The following is a 17547-nucleotide window of genomic DNA, read 5'->3' as shown; positions in this document are numbered from 1 at the left end:
TTCTTTAGAAATGTATTACTTTGTTATATTTTCCCTTCTAGTTCCTCCGATACAACCTCACTATTGCAAATCACCCATAAATAACATTCACTGCTGAAAGCTAACTACATATCTCCCAAATATCTTAAGCTCTAAAATAACAATTGTAGGTGGAATATGAGCCTATGACCTTCTAATCCAATAGATCATGAATCTCAATCTCACATTTTCTCAAAGGCTTGAATAACAGAGTGCAATGGAAAGGTTAAATAAGCTTGGCTTGACAAAACGTCCTTAGATATGTCCATTTCCTTGGAAAAAATACTAACATTTAACATGAGTGCATGTTTTTTTAAACTATTAATAGTGTCAACCCAATTAACTCTTGATGCGGGAATATAAATAAAACCCTTTTGCAACAAATTCACTTCATGAACACTTAAGTCATTTTGAAGAGAAATTGTACATTTTGAAAATGAGGCTAATTTACTGCTTGTTCTACTTTTGTCTCTAGGGTTGAAGCCCATTAACATCCATTGTTCTTGGCAGCAGTTACATTAATTCAGCCCACTTAAGATTGCCTTCCTGTTCCATTCTTATTTGATAAATTTCAACTTCTTGTTGATATTTCTACTGTTGATACTGATTTCTCCTTTTTCTTTCCTCCTGAAATGTCTACCTGGGAACTTGTGCTTGGACAATAGTCACCTGGTTCCTTTCAGAAATCAACACTGACCTTCTGGGATTTTGCTTGCTGTAGGCAGTACTAAACATATTCTTCACTAACTGGCTCATTTCCACCAGTCTCATCTGCCACTAACATTTTTGAGGTAGGATCCAAAAGGATATTATTTTTCTTTTTATTCTTAAAGTCCTTCAGGTCTCTTGTAAATTTCTTCGTCTTACTTTTTCTTAAAATACCATCCTCCTCTTCAGCCTTGCCATTTATAATAATCATTATTTCATCAATGTCAGACTTCGATGCTGCCAAAGATAATTTGCCAACAGTAAGTTCAAGATGGTGCTTCAGGTCAACAACAACAAATTGTCCATTTTTAATGATAAGTTCTAAATAGCTCAGACCTGCTTGCTCACTGATGGCATTCCAGTCTTCTAAAATGAGCACCTGTTGGCAGAATCCCAATTCATAATCCTTTGTGGACACTTTTCACATCCAAACTAGACTTAAAAGCTATGTCCAATTGCATTCTTTTGCATCTGAGCAATAAACCTCAGGTTCTTTGAAAATGTTTTTTTTATTACACACAATAAGAACCATTCTCCACTTACTTCAAGGAATAGATAATCAGATGTTAGGGAGAGATCCACTTCAAATTCCTTAAAGAAGTTAAAACATGCTGTGGATATAAAGGCTGCTGAAACTCTCCCATTCCCTTCAGAACTGTAATGCACTTTGTCAACCACTGTGATTGCAATTATCCAAATAATCATATCTACAGTTCTTTGATAACTCACTTGTTATTGCTGTGTTTAGTAGAATGTCACTGAAGAAAATAATGGGTTCAAATCCCATGAGATGTTTTTTGGGGGCTGAGGTTTGGCATAATGGTTATGATGTTTACCTGAGATAAAAGGTACGGGGGTTTGATTTCCACCTTTGAAAGGGAAACTGACTAGGCTTAAAATGGCCTGCAAAGGCAGCTAGCCTAGTACTTACCTATGAATCTAGAATGGATTTACCAACAGCAGACTTAGTAATTCTATTATTCTGACAACAAAATAATTATACTACTTGCAACATGAATAGTGCATAGAATACACAGTGGTGTCAAGAAGCACTTCATCTTCTTCCAGCCTTCAGGAAACATTCATGGACATATTAAATAAAAATCACAAAAGTAATGCTGCTCCTCTGGATCTTATAAAAACAAACAAAGTATCAGGTTTACATATGGTAAAGGAGACATTTTCTAAACCTTAAGAATTAATATATTATGCCACTGATTAAAACAAAACACATACAAAACAAATGCAAAGCAAATCGTAAGCACTTTCATCTGTACTCTGTCATACAAGACCAAGACTTCATCAGACTATTCTGCCTAACAATGTCTGCAACTTAAATAGCATTAAAAAGGATATATTACATATTTACACAGCCTCTGATACATTAGGTACCATTTAAAGTTAGCCAGTTGACGTAAACTGAAATTCCTTCAAGAATCCAATTTCATTTGCCATAAATATTCCAAATAATCACCTCTACTTCCCTCTCTGATGTTTAGGGAAGCATAATCAGGAACCTTGACATTAAAACATACTTGTTTTATAGTGTAAACATGTTAGCAAATTGTTTTTTTAACTATTTTTCTTCCCCACATAAAACTGATAACATGTTGAACAAATGGGAATGTACACCACAAAATCTGATTTACAAGTGGAAAACAAACTGGAGGGTTACAAGATCTGAATGTATTAACTGGATGTAACTTATACCTGCCTCCTCATAGAGCTGTCACTATCATATAAAGTTATTACTCCCACCTATTATACATGACAGCTCTTATGAATGTAGATTTCCACTGTTTAGCTTACATGCATATACTGTTTGGCAGGCTGACCTCTTATGCAGTTAGTTCTTCTCATTATCATTTAAATCCATCATATTTTTCAAGCCTTTTTTCTTCAAAGAAAACACTCAAATAAACAAACAAAAAACTACACAGATTTTCAGAGTCTCCATCCTATCAAAACTTACAACAAACAAAAAAGTATGTACATTTTTTCAAAAAAATGAAGTTTAACCCTCCAGGCAGGAACAATCACCCCAAATAAACAGCTGCACCCACAGGTATTACCTGTTTTGTTTTTAAAATAAATGTTACACTTGCTAAAGAAGTTACAGCTTGTGTTCCCACTTAGACTGACTGCTTTCTGTTCTAATCTATATTCCCTTCCATATGTGAAAAACACCTTGTATGATTTCAGGAAAGATTCATTTACGTTTAGCCTTAAGAAAATGCCCACTGGCTGCCTTTAATTAAATAAACTGTCTGCAGAGAGCTTACCTCCATATAAAAGCAATCGGTGATGAGAAGAAAAGAAAATAGCTAATAAGTGCAGATGCATGAAAGAATGTTTATAAATTTCACTCAGAAGTCACTATTCAGACTTTGCATAGTTAATTATTTATACCTGTAGATTTCTTGTCTCCCACTGACAGCATCTGCTACTGAAAAAAACTAATGACTCTGCAAATACAAGAAACTATTTTCCATGCCTTTCATCACTTTGTCTTTTTTTCCAAACCTATTTTCTTTAAAAAAGTGTCTATTATAGCTTAAACCAAGGATTAATGTAGAAAGGCACCATCTTTTGACTTAGCTTTTTTGCCCTTGCTTCATAGGAATCCCGACTAGTGTGCTCGCATTCCCCCTCAGCAAAAGTTTTATTCTGTGTCTGGGCCAACCTGCAATAAACCAAAGGCTGTCTGGTCGCCCTGCACTGTGAGATCCCTGCATCTGTGGAATGCTAAAGTGCTTTCATCTAAACTAGTTCCTCTCAGCAAAAGTTTTATTCTGTGTCTTGTCCAACCTCCAATAAACCAAAGGTTGTCTGGTGTTCTGCACCACTGACCCCCCTGCGTCCAGTGGAGCTAAGGTCATCTAAACTAGTTCCTCTCAGCAAAAGTTTTATTCTGTGTCTTGTCCAACCTCCAATAAACCAAAGGTTGTCTGGTTGCCCTGCACTGTGAGACTCTGCGTCGGTGGAATGCTAAAGTGCTTTCAGCCAAACTAGTGTGTTAGAGTTGTATTTAACCTGTCCTCTGAACTGAAGACATTTTGCTATAGCCTTTTACTGTAAGCATGCACACTACTGGCCCCTCCCCATTCCTCTTCCTATTGTATGTCTAGGTCAGTTACTTGAAGCTACTTTCTTTCTCTTGGAAAAGGTTTACCTATGTACCTGCAGCCCATAAATGTAATGTTTTTCCTATAGAAGTGGTGGTCCATGTCACCACACTGTACTAGATTAGTAGCACAAGATTTCTAGTTATTAGGAAGATACTGCGATACACTGACCTGGAAGTGACTGAGCTTGGTTTTCTCTGATTGTTTTCTTGGAAACTGGCCTGGTCCAGTTTTTCTGGCTCACAACCATGTATTACTCTGTGTCTATCCCCCTGCCCCACACTGAACCTGCACTCCTCCCTCCCACTCCTGCTCAATTACAGAGGAATAAAAAAACTTGATGTAGAAAGGCACCATCTTTTGACTTAGTTTTTCTGCCCTTGATTCATAGGAATCTCCAGTAGTGTGCCTTCATGTACTACTACCTGGGTATTTTTTGTTTTTGTTTGTGATTCTTTTTGCTATTTTTGTGAAGTTTCACATATGTTTTTTTTTGTCATGCATATTTTTAATTGGTAACAGCTCTATTTGCTCACTTATTTTCTGGACCTATATTTCAAAAGCATTTTTGTTTTGTTGCTTTACTCTACTTGCCCTGAATAGGAGCATCTTTTATGCCAGTATAGAATTATACTCATAGCATACTGTGGCTTTAAATAACAGGTACAATGCTGCTTTACTCACTAATGTGAATATTGTTGCCTGCTATCTGTACTTTTAGATCAGTAACCTGTCTGGCTATTAAGAGTAGAACTTACTGCAACCTCCGAGGGATACAACTGACTCTGTGTTTCTGTAGCATACCACTGTTGTTATTCCTGACTTTTAGTGGAGAATGCTAAATTGTGTGTACTACCTTAGTAGTTACTTGTGTTTCTGTAGAATACCACTGTTGTTATTCCTGACTTTTAGTGGAGAATGCTAAATTGTGTGTACTACCTTAGTAGTTACTTGTGTTTCTGTAGCATACCACTGTTGTTGTTCCTGACTTTTAGTGGAGAATGCTAAGCTGTGTGTAGCATCTTAGCAGTTACTTATGTTTCTGTAGCATACCACTGTTATTCCTGACCTTTAATGGAGAATGGTAAATTGTGTGCAGCATCTCAGTAGTCACTGTGTTTCTGTAGAATACCACTGTTGTTATTCCTGACTTTTAGTGGAGAATGGTAAATTGTGTGTGGCATCTTAGTAGTTACTATTTTCTCTTCATAACATTTATAACAATACATAACAGTGTAGTGTATGTTATAATAGCTTGGTTTCGACTGCAGTTACCTTTTGTTTTTTTCTCTGCTTTCCTTGCATTTTGTGTTGCTCATAGAATTGTGCTGTTTCTTACAAAGTGTGCTGCTCCTCCCCTGCATCCTCTGTCTTAGTTACTTGGTAATCAGAGTGTTTTAAAACTTCAGACATAATATTTACCTCCTTTTCCTTTTTATTTCCAGTCCCCTCAGCAAAAGTTTTATTCTGTGTCCTGGCCAACCTCCAATAAACCAAAGGCTGTCTGGTTGCCCTGCACTATGAGACCCTGCGTTGGGAGAATGCTAAAGTGCTTTCAGGTCAACTAATGTATGTTAAAGTTGTATTTAATCTGTCCTCTAAACTGAAGAAATTTTGCTATAGACTTTTACTATAAGCGTGCACATTACTGGTTCCCTCCCATTTTTTTCTCTTCCTATTGTACTCCTAGGTCAATTACTTAAAACTACTTTCTTTCTCTTGGAAAAGGTTTACCCAAGTACCTTCAGCCCATATTTGTATTGTTTTTTCCTATAGAAGTGGTGGTCCTTTTTACCACACTGTACTAGATTAGGACAAGATTTCTAGTTATTAGGAAGATACTGCAATACACTGACCTGGAATTGACTGAGCTTGGTTTTCCTGGCTGTTTGCTTGGAAGTTGGCCTAGTCCAGTTTTTCTGGCTCATCCCACTCTATTCACCCTTGCTGCACTCAGGCTCACTCCGCTCCTCTACCCTATCCTACCCCCATTTTTCACACACCCCTGACAAAATTTCCTTTATAGCTAAACCTGCTTTGCCCCACCTCTGCACTAGCCAATAGAAATCCCTCTCCTCTACTCTCACCTCCATCATCATCCCATATAACACCCACCTTCCCACCCCCCTTCCCACCCCTCCCTTCCTACTCTACTTTTTCTTTTCAGTTCTTTCACTCACACAGTTAGAAAAATTCTTCGATTTGCCCTAAATAAATTACCTAAATTTAATAAATTCTTTAATTTTACTAAATCTGGCTATCAAATCACTACTCTATTTTCAAAACCTTCATCTCCTTCTTTCTATTCTTTCTATTTCCTTTCTTTTCAGACTTCTTACCCATTACTCTCACACCTGCTTTATCTACCCCATCTCATACACCTAACTATCCCACTACCTTCCACCAAATACAACCAAACTCCACCAAATTATACCAAAATTACAAATATTTCAAAATAAAAATCATTCAAACCACAATACCACCCTTCAACCAAAATATTCACCCCAAATAAGACCCTTGCCTTGCTTGACATTTATACTTATACAGCACCACCGCTTTCCAACTGCCTCACAAATAACTCATTGCTATCAAAAGCCTCAAAAAATTTGTTTCAATGAATATACAAAGCATTGTCAATAAAAGTACCCTCCTTCACACTTGGATTCCTCAATATAACCCAAATATACTTGCTCTACCTGAGACATGGCTAAAACCTCATATTACAAACTGTGAAATTCTCCCCCCGGTTATAATATTGTTTGACTGGATAGAAGTAAAAAAAAGGGTGGAGATGTAGCTATACGCTACTCTAACCAGCTCTCTCTCCCACCTCTCTTTCTGCCCTGCTGAAATGCTTATAGCAACCTGTAACCTAAATCAACACAAAAAGCTTGTCATTGTAGCAATCTACATACCCTCAGGTAAAAAACATTCCCATACTCAAGCAGTTTCTTTCTTGGATTTCTATATCCATTCTCTATGAAACCATCATCCTTGGGGATATGAATATTGACTGGAATCTTGTTAATACTGCATCCCCTAGCTACTCTATAAACCCTTTTGGCTTTACCCAGCTGATCACCTCACCCACGCACCAGCACAAAAATTCACAGAATGGCTTGGTTATCGACTTGATATTAGTATCCAACCCCCAGTGCTATCATAACCCTTCCACCCTACCTAGCTCCCTTAGTGACCACCTCCCTACCTCAGTAGTAAGACACACTCTCAATCTTAACAAGAGCCACCACTACAAAGAGTCTCTTGTGACTTAAAAACTACAATCTTGTCACACTAAACGAATTACTGTCCACTGTAAACTGACCATTCCTACACATTACCCCTTAGCTTCAACAATTTATTCCTAGAAACCCTTAACACCATGGCTCCCAGTAGAAAAATTAAGCTAAAATGTAATCATGCACCATGGCTAAACCAGGCAACTCGATCACTTAGGAACAACAGAAACAGTGCCTGGAGAGCATGTGAAAAAAATAACAACTCAGCTTTCCAAAGGAACTTATATAAACAGCTTTGCAATCAAACAAAAAAGCAGGTGCTACTAGACATAAAAAATATTTATCAAAAATCTCTAAGTAACCCACATTCCAACCCGAAGAAATTCTGGCATTCAAACAAACTGCTATCTCCAGGGGAACCCCTCTTCACCAAACTCCTTCCCCAACAAACCTTCTAATGAAACTGTAAGCTTACTTAACTTTTTCATTGAAACAACAGAAATGCTTACTAAACCAGAAACTCTTGATATAAAGACTCCACCTCCCACCTCATCTCTTCCATCATTCTCCTTAGCATCCATAGCAACTTTCTTCATCAGATCACTTCTTAAACTCAAACCCTGCTCCCCATCAGCCGACAAATTCCCTCCATTATTTTTCAAACATGCAGCCGAATTTGTAGCATACCTGCATCCATACTTATCAATAGAGCCATCCAAAAAAAGTACCAGATATCTGGAAAAAAATATTTATAATATCCCTTCACAAGGGAGGAAATTCTACATACCCTCAAATTACAGGCCTACTGCCATATTATCCCCCTTATCCAAGATACTGGAAAATGTATACACAGACAGATACTAAACCATCTCTTACATGCAAACCTAATTACACCCACACAGCATGGTTTCTGACCCTCGCACAGTACTACCACTGCCCTCTTATCTTTCACACACAACATTGCCCAAGCCAGAGATGATAAACTTGTATCAGTTCTATTCCTTGACCTATCCAAAGCATTTGATACCATTTCCCTTTCCATCTTGTTAAGACCGGGGTTCCCCAGGGTTCTATCCTGAGCCCCCTACTTTTTAATATATTTACAAATAAATTCCATGTCTCCTGGTCCCACTCTACCTTAATACAGTATGCAGATGATTCCATAATTATTACCACCAACTATATACAAAATCTCCATACTGTCACTCAACAATCTCTGCATCTAGTAGAACAATGGCTAACTGAAAATAACCTGCGTCTCAACCCCAAAAAGACCAGGTTTCTCCTTTTCCTTCCAAAAAAATCTCAATCCAGCTAAAGACAACTTCACCAGCTCATCCTTAGATAATACAATTATCACCACAGACTCAAACACCAGATTGATTGGAGTTACTATAGAAGATCAATTACAAATTGACCTACATATCTTAAACTGTATCAGAATGTCCACTCAAAAACTAGGTCTTCTATACCACAACAACAAATATATACCAAACAAATCTAGACTTATACTGGCTCAAACATTTATTCTACCATCCCTGCTGTATGCTGTTCCCATACTTACTAACCTTCAAAATAATCTCTTAACCAAACTAGAAGCCACCTATAACAAGATAGCAAGATTTGCAGCCAGTAACAGCTATAAATCCATCATTGTATATTTCTGAAAATCTTAAGATGGCCTGAGCTCCCCCACATGCTTCAAATATCACACAACTACAAATTGCACACAGCATCCTAAATAGCCCTGCCCTTACATCCATAATTACACCCTACACACCCAATCATGACCTCAGAAGCACACAACAAAACCTTCTGCAGGTGACCGAGCCAAACAAAAATATTGGAAAAATACTTTACATTCATTCAATTTCATACTCATGGAACAAACTTCCATTCTCCCTTCACTCCACTACTGAAAGTGGCGAATTCAAAAAGCAACTAAAAATTAATTTCTAACATGCATCGATATGTACTTGTCAGGAAATTACCTAATGAAATTTTCTTCGTCTCTCAGTTAACATATCTGCTTGGTATCTACCTAAACTGTCTACATATATTACTCTCTCTGCAGTTAGTACCTATGCAGTTAGTACCTATGCCATTAAATGCATCTTTGTTGTACTATGCCATGATGTTACTCTAATTTTTTTTTACATTAGGCATTGTTACAGTCTTTGTAAATAACTTAATGCTAACCAAATTTCTCAAACATGTTGTTGCATTCTCAGAATACTGTACCTTTGCCTTGTATATATTCATATTGTATACTTCTGTTTTTGTACAGTTAAGTATCTTACAACTTGACTTGTTAGGTTTTTCTTATTTTTTAATTACTTTCCTGGAGCTTTTCTCCTTGGGTCTCTGCTGAAAAAAGGCTGTATGGGCCCAGTCATCTAACCTCGTTAACAAATGGAAAAATAAATAAAAATAAATATCCACCTTTGTAAAAACTGGGGAGATTATCTTAATTCTACATATAATGTGATCAATACAATTATGCATTCCCACCTCAGCAGCCAAAGATCATAACATTATATTAACTTTAACATGCTTCTTTCCAGTCTTTCTTACCTTAAGACAATATAAAGCCTGGATACATTACAACTAAGAAAAAAGTATTTTCTCGTTTTAATATCTTTAGCATGTACAACACTTACTGATAAAATTCCCCTAACATCACATTTAAAATACCCAACTGCACCCTTTACAAAACTGATTTACATAATAAGAATAAAAATGGTGTACTTACAGTTACATCTTTAGTCCCTTCAGCTTCCTTCAAAACATTAATAACAAAGTGAGGTATATGCTTTACAGTTCACTCATCAAACATTGTCAGCAAAATCTAAATTTTTCAAAGCTAGTAATCCTATATGTATGGGATTGATTCTTTACAGTCTCACATTTTTTCAGTGATTTCACAGTGCTGCTGGTCTTCTTAATGATCACATCCATTCCCTAACCACTCTCTGGTTCAAGTTGAAGGAACTCCTAATTCTTCTAGTCAGCTCCTGTGTTTCTTTCTGTCAATAAACTTTTTCCTTAGGAACAATGGAAAATGTTTCACTTGCAAAGTCTACCTCCATATGCTTTGTTACTGTCAGAAGAATAAGAAACATTGTCCCCTTCAGCTTCTTGGCTCTCTCTTTGTCAGATAAAAATTTTAATTTCTTCCTTAGTCTGCTCTGCATCCAAAAATGTCTCTAAACCTTCAGGAAAAAATATTCCAAAGACAGCTGGATACAACTTGAATCTCGCACATGCCTCTTGACATTGCCTGAATGCTGGGATAAACTTGCTTCTCTAATGTTGGTGTATAGAATAATCATTTTCCTCAACCACTCTGTTGTCTTAATTTTTTTATATTTTTCTGTCTTCCACAATTTTGTCAGAAGCAACTTTTTCATTTGATGTAATTGCATCTTTACTAATATAGGTCTTGTGGGCTTTCTCAATGGCAGGTTTGGAACACAAACATTATCTGCCCTTTAAATTAGCAAAGCTTACTGTAGAAAACCAGTCCAGGTGCTTATTTATACTTCCACAAAATTAAAGCAGTCTGTTCTTTCCAATTTCTTGGGTACAGCAGAAAATCTAAGTTTTTCTCACCTTGGCCTGTCTTTTAACGTTAAACTCTGTGAGCTTGTTTTAATTGTGAATGGACTTATTAAATAAAGTATTCTAGAGGTAATAAGAATGAAAGGGCAGTGCCAAAAAGTATTCCTATATACTTAAAGTTGGAGACTTGGGTCAGCCAGCTCTGGTGGCATACAGGGATAAAGCTCTGACTATGGCCCAGGTGACCCAGCATCATTTAGCAGCTCTGTTGATTGAAGAAGCTGACAGAGAAAGATTAGCATGCCCATCTTGGGTGGAGTGGAGCCAGACATGTAATGTACAAGTTCATTGGAGGTAGGGAAGAATGAGATGGGTGAATGGCTAACCAAGCCACTGATGAGAGCTAGCATGTACAGGAATGGGGGAAAGTACAGTGGCCTTCACAATGTCAAAGCCCTCATATCTCCCCATGGGGTGATAATTAGGTCAATAAAAATAAAAAATGCCTTTCAAGCCAGGATCCTGGCAAGGGTGCAACCTCATGACCACCTGAATGACAGCACCCTATGGACAACTTTTGACCTCATACTGGGTGAAATTTCCAGGTATGAAAGTAACTTGACAACATAAAGGTTGCATATTGCATAGAAAACAATGGAAATTGTGGAACCAATGCATACAAATAATGTTTTGGAGGAGGAGTAAGGCTTAAGGGAAGACATGAATTGATGAATTTATTTAATTTTGAATTGATTATAAATATACAAAAGAATATACAAGATATAATTACTGCAACTGGGGATATATTAGTACAGTTTGTTTTCACATATATAGTTGTATGTTTGCCTATGTTTTAAATAATTCAAAAAATGTTAAAAATAAAAAAAGAGAAAGAGTAGGATTGTAAGTGTTTAGCAGCAGTGGGGTCTATTAAAGCTGTAGCTGTTTGGGAAGAGTGTATAAAAACTTTATACATCCTATCTTCCTTTTTAGGGTTAGCTGGCTGACCATCAAGAAAAAATAGCGAGAGTAAAAATACACATCCTCTAAAGCAGACAGAACAGGAGGAAATGGTGCAGCTTCTATAAATTCTTCCTGTAACAACACACAGCATTTTCTGAGGGACTGAAACACCTCAGTGTTCTCCCAATGAAATCACTGGCACATTCTAGCAAAAAGTATCATAGAAGAGTGAAGGCCCTCCCACATACACACACAGGGAGAAATCAGAAATGAGGTCTCCTCTGAGTCTGAATCAGAAATCTGAGACCAACACCCAGGATTTGTCCTCTCATCTTCTTGTTCAGATTCAGAATCCTGAATCCCTTTAGGAAAAGAGGTATCCCTGTTTCTTTTACCAGAAACTACTTAACAAGAAGGCTCAACAGCCTAAATTAAAACTTGCGCCAGACCCAGTAAATAACGCCAGTCATGGGATATTTGAAGAAGAGTGCTTAGTTTTCTGTTTCTTTTGGAAAACATGCTTAGTTTTCTGTTTCTTTTAGAAAGGAAAAATGGGACCAACTGTGTTACTAATGGCAGCAGCAGCTTTCCAGGGATTGGCACATCATTTTTATACAACTTGAGCTGTAAATCATTGGTTGCCTTGGACCATTTCTAGCTCTTTTCAAGTTCCCTGTATAAAAATCCGCCTCAGGGCGTTTTGCGTTTTGTGCGGTTGGCGCTTCAAGCAGCAGCGGTTATACAGGTTTAAACTATTTCTGGCTCCGCCAAGTCTGCTCTTCAATTTTTCCCTTAGAAGCTCTACTCAGTCTATTTAGCTGTATATATTAGCACTTGTTTTCGGAACTTCTATCCTTAGCAAGCACTCATAATAAAACAAGCACTCTCACCCTAAAGTAAGCACTACAGGCATCCACTACCCCCTGTGAATACCCACTTCCCTTAAAGGCACAACACTCCTTATAATATTCTACTATGTCGAGTGGTAGACCACTAGCATCCTCTCTTGTTCAGCTGGTTAATCTGGGAATCTTAAGACAATGTTACAATTGTCTCATGTACACAGACAACCCTCTCCTCCTTCCTACTAACACATATACTTGTGAGAGATGCAACTATATAGCCAGACTGGAGGCTGAACTCTCTCAACTCAGGACTGGCAAGACCAGACAGGAGGAGATGGTACCCACACCCAAAGCAAAACCAGTCACACATAAAACCACCACTACTACAAACCAAACACATAAGAACACAAAGACATACTCGAGGCTCTTATAAAAACTTACCAAAACAACAGAGGCCTCCAAAGCAGACACCCAGAAATACACCCCCACAAAACGCAACACCTACAACACATACCTCAACCAACAGGTGTGTCACACAATCACAGCCCCTAAGGCAAAACACTATGCCAGAGACATTAGTAATAGGTGACTCTATAGTCAGACACACCAACGTTCCACTTACCAGGCTGAATAAGGAGAGGGTAACGGTGAGCTGCCTATTGGGGGCTAGGATCCGCCACATTACACACGCACTCAGGTCACTCCAAAGCAAGTACAAGTACGATTCAGTCATTGTCCATGCGGGTGTGAATGACCTGAGACGTACCTCCCTGGACTACATGAAAAGAGACATTGAGGAGCTCTCCGATTATGTAGCCCAGACTGGTATGACCCTGACCCTGAGCAGCATCCTGCCTTCACCAAGAATGATGCCTCAGTACAAAGACAAAATGATCAGTTTTAACAATTGGCTTAATCACTGGTGTCATTCTAGGGGGATCCAATGTCTGTCAGCCTGGGATGACATGCTGGACAAGCCACGTTGCTTCGCAAGGGATGGCTTGCACCTGTCACCACTGGGCGTCCGGATACTGGCCAAGGCTCTTGCCACCCCCATAGTGCCTTTTTTAGGCAATGCTCAAAGGCCAAATCAACCTCCATAAAAACAAAATGGAAAAAAATTAAGGGTAATGCTGCTCAACGCCAGAAGTCTAAATCTCAAGATGCAGGCACTCAAGCACTTCTCAGTATGGAGAACATCGATGTCTGTGCAGTAACGAAACCTGGTTCAAGGCTCCTGAGAGCACTCCAGCGCTACCAGGCTATACCTCATATCATGCGTTTCGACCTCAAGTTCCAGGCCGAACCACAAAGGGAGGGGAGTGTCCATTTTCATAAAGGACACCTACACCTCTCGATTGGTGGCTACCCATGAAGCATCAGAAACCATACAAGTTTTACTCACCATAGGCAAAACTGCCATACAACTGGTGCATGTTATAGAACTCCTCCCAATCCCAGGAATCCCATCAAGCATTCCTGAAAACACTGGAGGATATGAATGTCACACCAAACACCATCATATTGGGTGACTTCAACTACCCCAACATAGACTGGGCCCACTATTCTAGCCCTAACACCCTAGCCCAAAGATTCCTGGAATTCATAAACTCAAATGCTATGGAGCAACTGGTCACTTCTCCTACGAGGAGAGATAATATACTTGACCTGATTATCACAAACATGGGGTCCAAATGCTCCGCACGGATATAAACCCCTCACTAGTAAGATCTGATCATAAACTGATCACGTTGGATGTACATATCCCACCCCCAACCCCAGAACAAAAGACTACAGTGAAAAACTTTTCAAAAGCTGACTTTGCGCTCCTCAAGTCAGAAATGATATCCTTTAAGCCTACTGGGTTAATGGAAACCACATTCCAAAATGCTGAATCCTTCACAAAAGCCTTCTACGGACATCTCCAAGAATGCATGGATCAAGCAATCCCAACTAAAACCAAGACCCTCTCCACCAAGGAAACGCCCGGTTTGGTGGACCCGGCTATAAACAAACTGTACAACAAAGAAGGAAGCTACTGCAGGACAAAGCCAAATCCCACAAGGGAAAGGCTTCCTGATCAACACAAGTAAAAACTACGTTCTCTCATAAAAACATCTAAAGCAAACTTTGAGAAAAAGATTGCCAAGGATACCAAAGACAATCACAAGGCCTTCTTCAATTATGTCAGAACCTTGGGAGGAATTCTCAGATATGCTCTGAGCTAGTACACAATGACAAAAATTCACTGACCCTACTGACATTGCCAATATTCTGGCAGATAGGTTCAGTGCAAATTTCTCCCTCCCTCACCCCTAAAGATGAAGTAATTATCCCTGCTGAATGTAACCTACCTGTCATCACAGACATACAGGTGAAATCAGCACTCAACAAGGCAAAAAACACAGCATCTATGGGACCCGATGGTATCCCCGGTTGCGTGTTACGTGAACTTCAAGATGAACTAAACCGCCCCTAAGAACTCTATTCAATCTTAGCCTCACTACAGGATATGTACCTGAACACTGGCGCACAGCAACAGTGGTCCCACTCCACAAAGGGAAATTCTACTGACCCTGGTAACTACCGCCCCATAAGTTTGACCAGCCTGGTCTGTAAGGCTATGGAAAGAATCATCATGGAACTCATAAATGGCGACATTGGGGATCTGCAGACCCTTGATCCCACACAGTTCGGTTTTGTAAAAGGCAGATCCTGCCTCTTAAACCTGGTTGACTTCTTCGAGACAGTCACTAGTGCCATCGATGAGAACAAGGCTGTCCACACTGCCTACTTGGACTTGGCTAAGGCCTTTGACACGATACCACACTCTGGCATCATTGACAAGCTCAGCAGCCTAAATGTAAATCCATATGTCACAAGATGGGTAGCAAACTGGCTAAAAAACAGAACCCATAAGGTTAAAATTGCTGGAGCCATGTCAGACTCAAAACCAGTCACAAGTGGTGTCCCACAGGGCTCAGTCTTGGGTCCACTCCTATTCGGCATTTACTTCTCAGATGTGAAAGCAAATATGGAAGGATTATGGCTGACAAAGTTTGCAGATGACTGCAAACTGGGTGCCATAGTTGATTCACCTGCTGACACACATCCTACAGAAAGGTCTCACTGAAACGGACAACTGGTGCTGGAATCATGGCCTCAAACTTAACGCCAAAAAATGTATAGTCATCCCCTTTGGGAAAAACAAAGTACCCACAAATTATCACGTAGACAATAACCCACTGAATACGGAAGAAGTAATCAGAGACCTGGGGACTCAAGTCGATAGTGACCTCTCCTTTGACAACCATGTTGCCAAAGTGGTCAGAAAGACATTCTACCTTGCCCATCTCATCATGAAGGGATTCTCATCCAGATCAAAGGAGGTCATTGTACCTCTATATTCCTCCCTTGTCAGGCCCATGATTGAATATAATGCTCCATTTGGGATGCATCTCACCCGGCACATGCAACAACTGGAAAGACCCCAGAAGTACCTCACCAAGAGGATCATAGGTCTCAAAGATGTGCCTTATCCAACTAGATTAAAGAAACTCCAGCTCTATTCAGTAGCATACCGCCTGCTCAGAGGTGATTTGTGCCTAACATACAGGGCCATGTCCAACCAGGAATTGATGGACATGCTCCATCTCAAAAAATCCAAATCCACCAGAACCACACGAGCTAAAGATTTCAACCTCTGCACAAATATGAATAGGACATGCTGGAGGGATAGATTCATAACACAGAGGTTACCCATACTCTGGAACAAAATCCCAGTTCATGTGAGACAGAGCCCTTCATTGGCACTGTTCAAGAAAAATCTCGATGCATGGATGGGAGATCGCAGTTTACCCGAGTCACCTCAGTGTCACTACTAGACAGAGGTATAGTTTACTAAATAATGGGGTCCCACATGTGTCACTACTAGAGAGGCGCAACTATATAGTATGGGGTGGCGTAAAGCCACATCACTGTTGGCTAGGCTTATAAATGCCCCCGGGCAGATAGCCTAGTACACTACTATGAAACTACTATGAAACTATGAAAGGTTCCCTGTTCCCTCTTCCAGGACTCTGCTAATGTGTGCGAGGGGCATCCTGCAAGAAATACTGTGAAAAATTATGTATTTTGTGTGTTGTGCATTTTTGATCAGTTTGCATGTACACAAAATGTTTTTCTGAATGTTTATATTTTAAATGTTTACATTTAATTATGATTTTGAGCAGATGTGGTAGAAAACTATTATTACGTCTGCAGAAAGCAGGGGATATATGTTAAATAAAAAAGCTAGCAGTCACTCCAATTAATGATCAATTTACATGTACTTTCAGTGTAATATTTATCAGAGATGCATTTTTTCCTTTATAAATGAACTTGCAGACAGACATTATGCTACAATTTATATTTGCTTTACAGAAATAAAACAAATTTATTTAACATTTGTTTACTGGGAAAGTCGGACTTTGACAGAGTCCATTTTCAGCAGAGGCCCAGGGAGAAATGCTCCAGATGCACGCCTTTGAAATATGGAAGGAAACCCACACAAACACAAGGAGGACATGCAGACTCAGTACAGAAGGCACCCCAGCCAAGAATCAAACCGGAGAACCTCTTGCTGTAAGGCAACAACACTAACCACTGTACCACTGCGCCACCCAACCATTTGAAATACAGCTGATGGAAATGCTAAGTAAAATAAAGTACGGATATACCAAATGAAAATAAATCATATTTAAAGTAAGGAATGCAAATGTTCTCAGCCAAAAACAGGTTACCTACAAGATCTGCAAGACCGAATAAACCCTTCTCTCTTTATAATCTAAAATGTTGACTGTAACCTGGTTCTGTGGCAAACACGGACAAAGCCCTAACTCAACCCAGCTGACCAGGGTCTGCTTAGCAGCCCACCACTGGAACAACCTGATGGGTTGAGACAGGAATGACAGAGGCAGCCTACCTATCTCTCTCAGAGGTGCTGGAAGTGTGTGGCCATGCACACTTCCAGTGACTGAAGTCCTATTAGGTCCACAGCTTGCACTATGGTACATCTAACAATGGGAGCTAGGCTTTGATTATATTACA

At 39.2% G+C, this 17547-nt stretch overlaps 1 protein-coding gene across 1 annotated transcript in view; it reads right to left on the bottom strand.

Moving 5' to 3' along the window:
* MFSD8 (major facilitator superfamily domain containing 8) overlaps positions 1 to 17547 on the bottom strand; it is a 626971-nt gene that overhangs the window by 444347 nt on the left and 165077 nt on the right. The gene's annotated exons all lie outside the window — the stretch shown is intronic.

Source organism: Protopterus annectens, chromosome 2.part0 (assembly GCF_019279795.1).
Source record: "Protopterus annectens isolate FY-2018-M chromosome 2.part0, PAN1.0, whole genome shotgun sequence".
NCBI lineage: Eukaryota > Metazoa > Chordata > Ceratodontiformes > Protopteridae > Protopterus > Protopterus annectens.
This window is presented reverse-complemented; position numbering and strand designations above follow the sequence as displayed.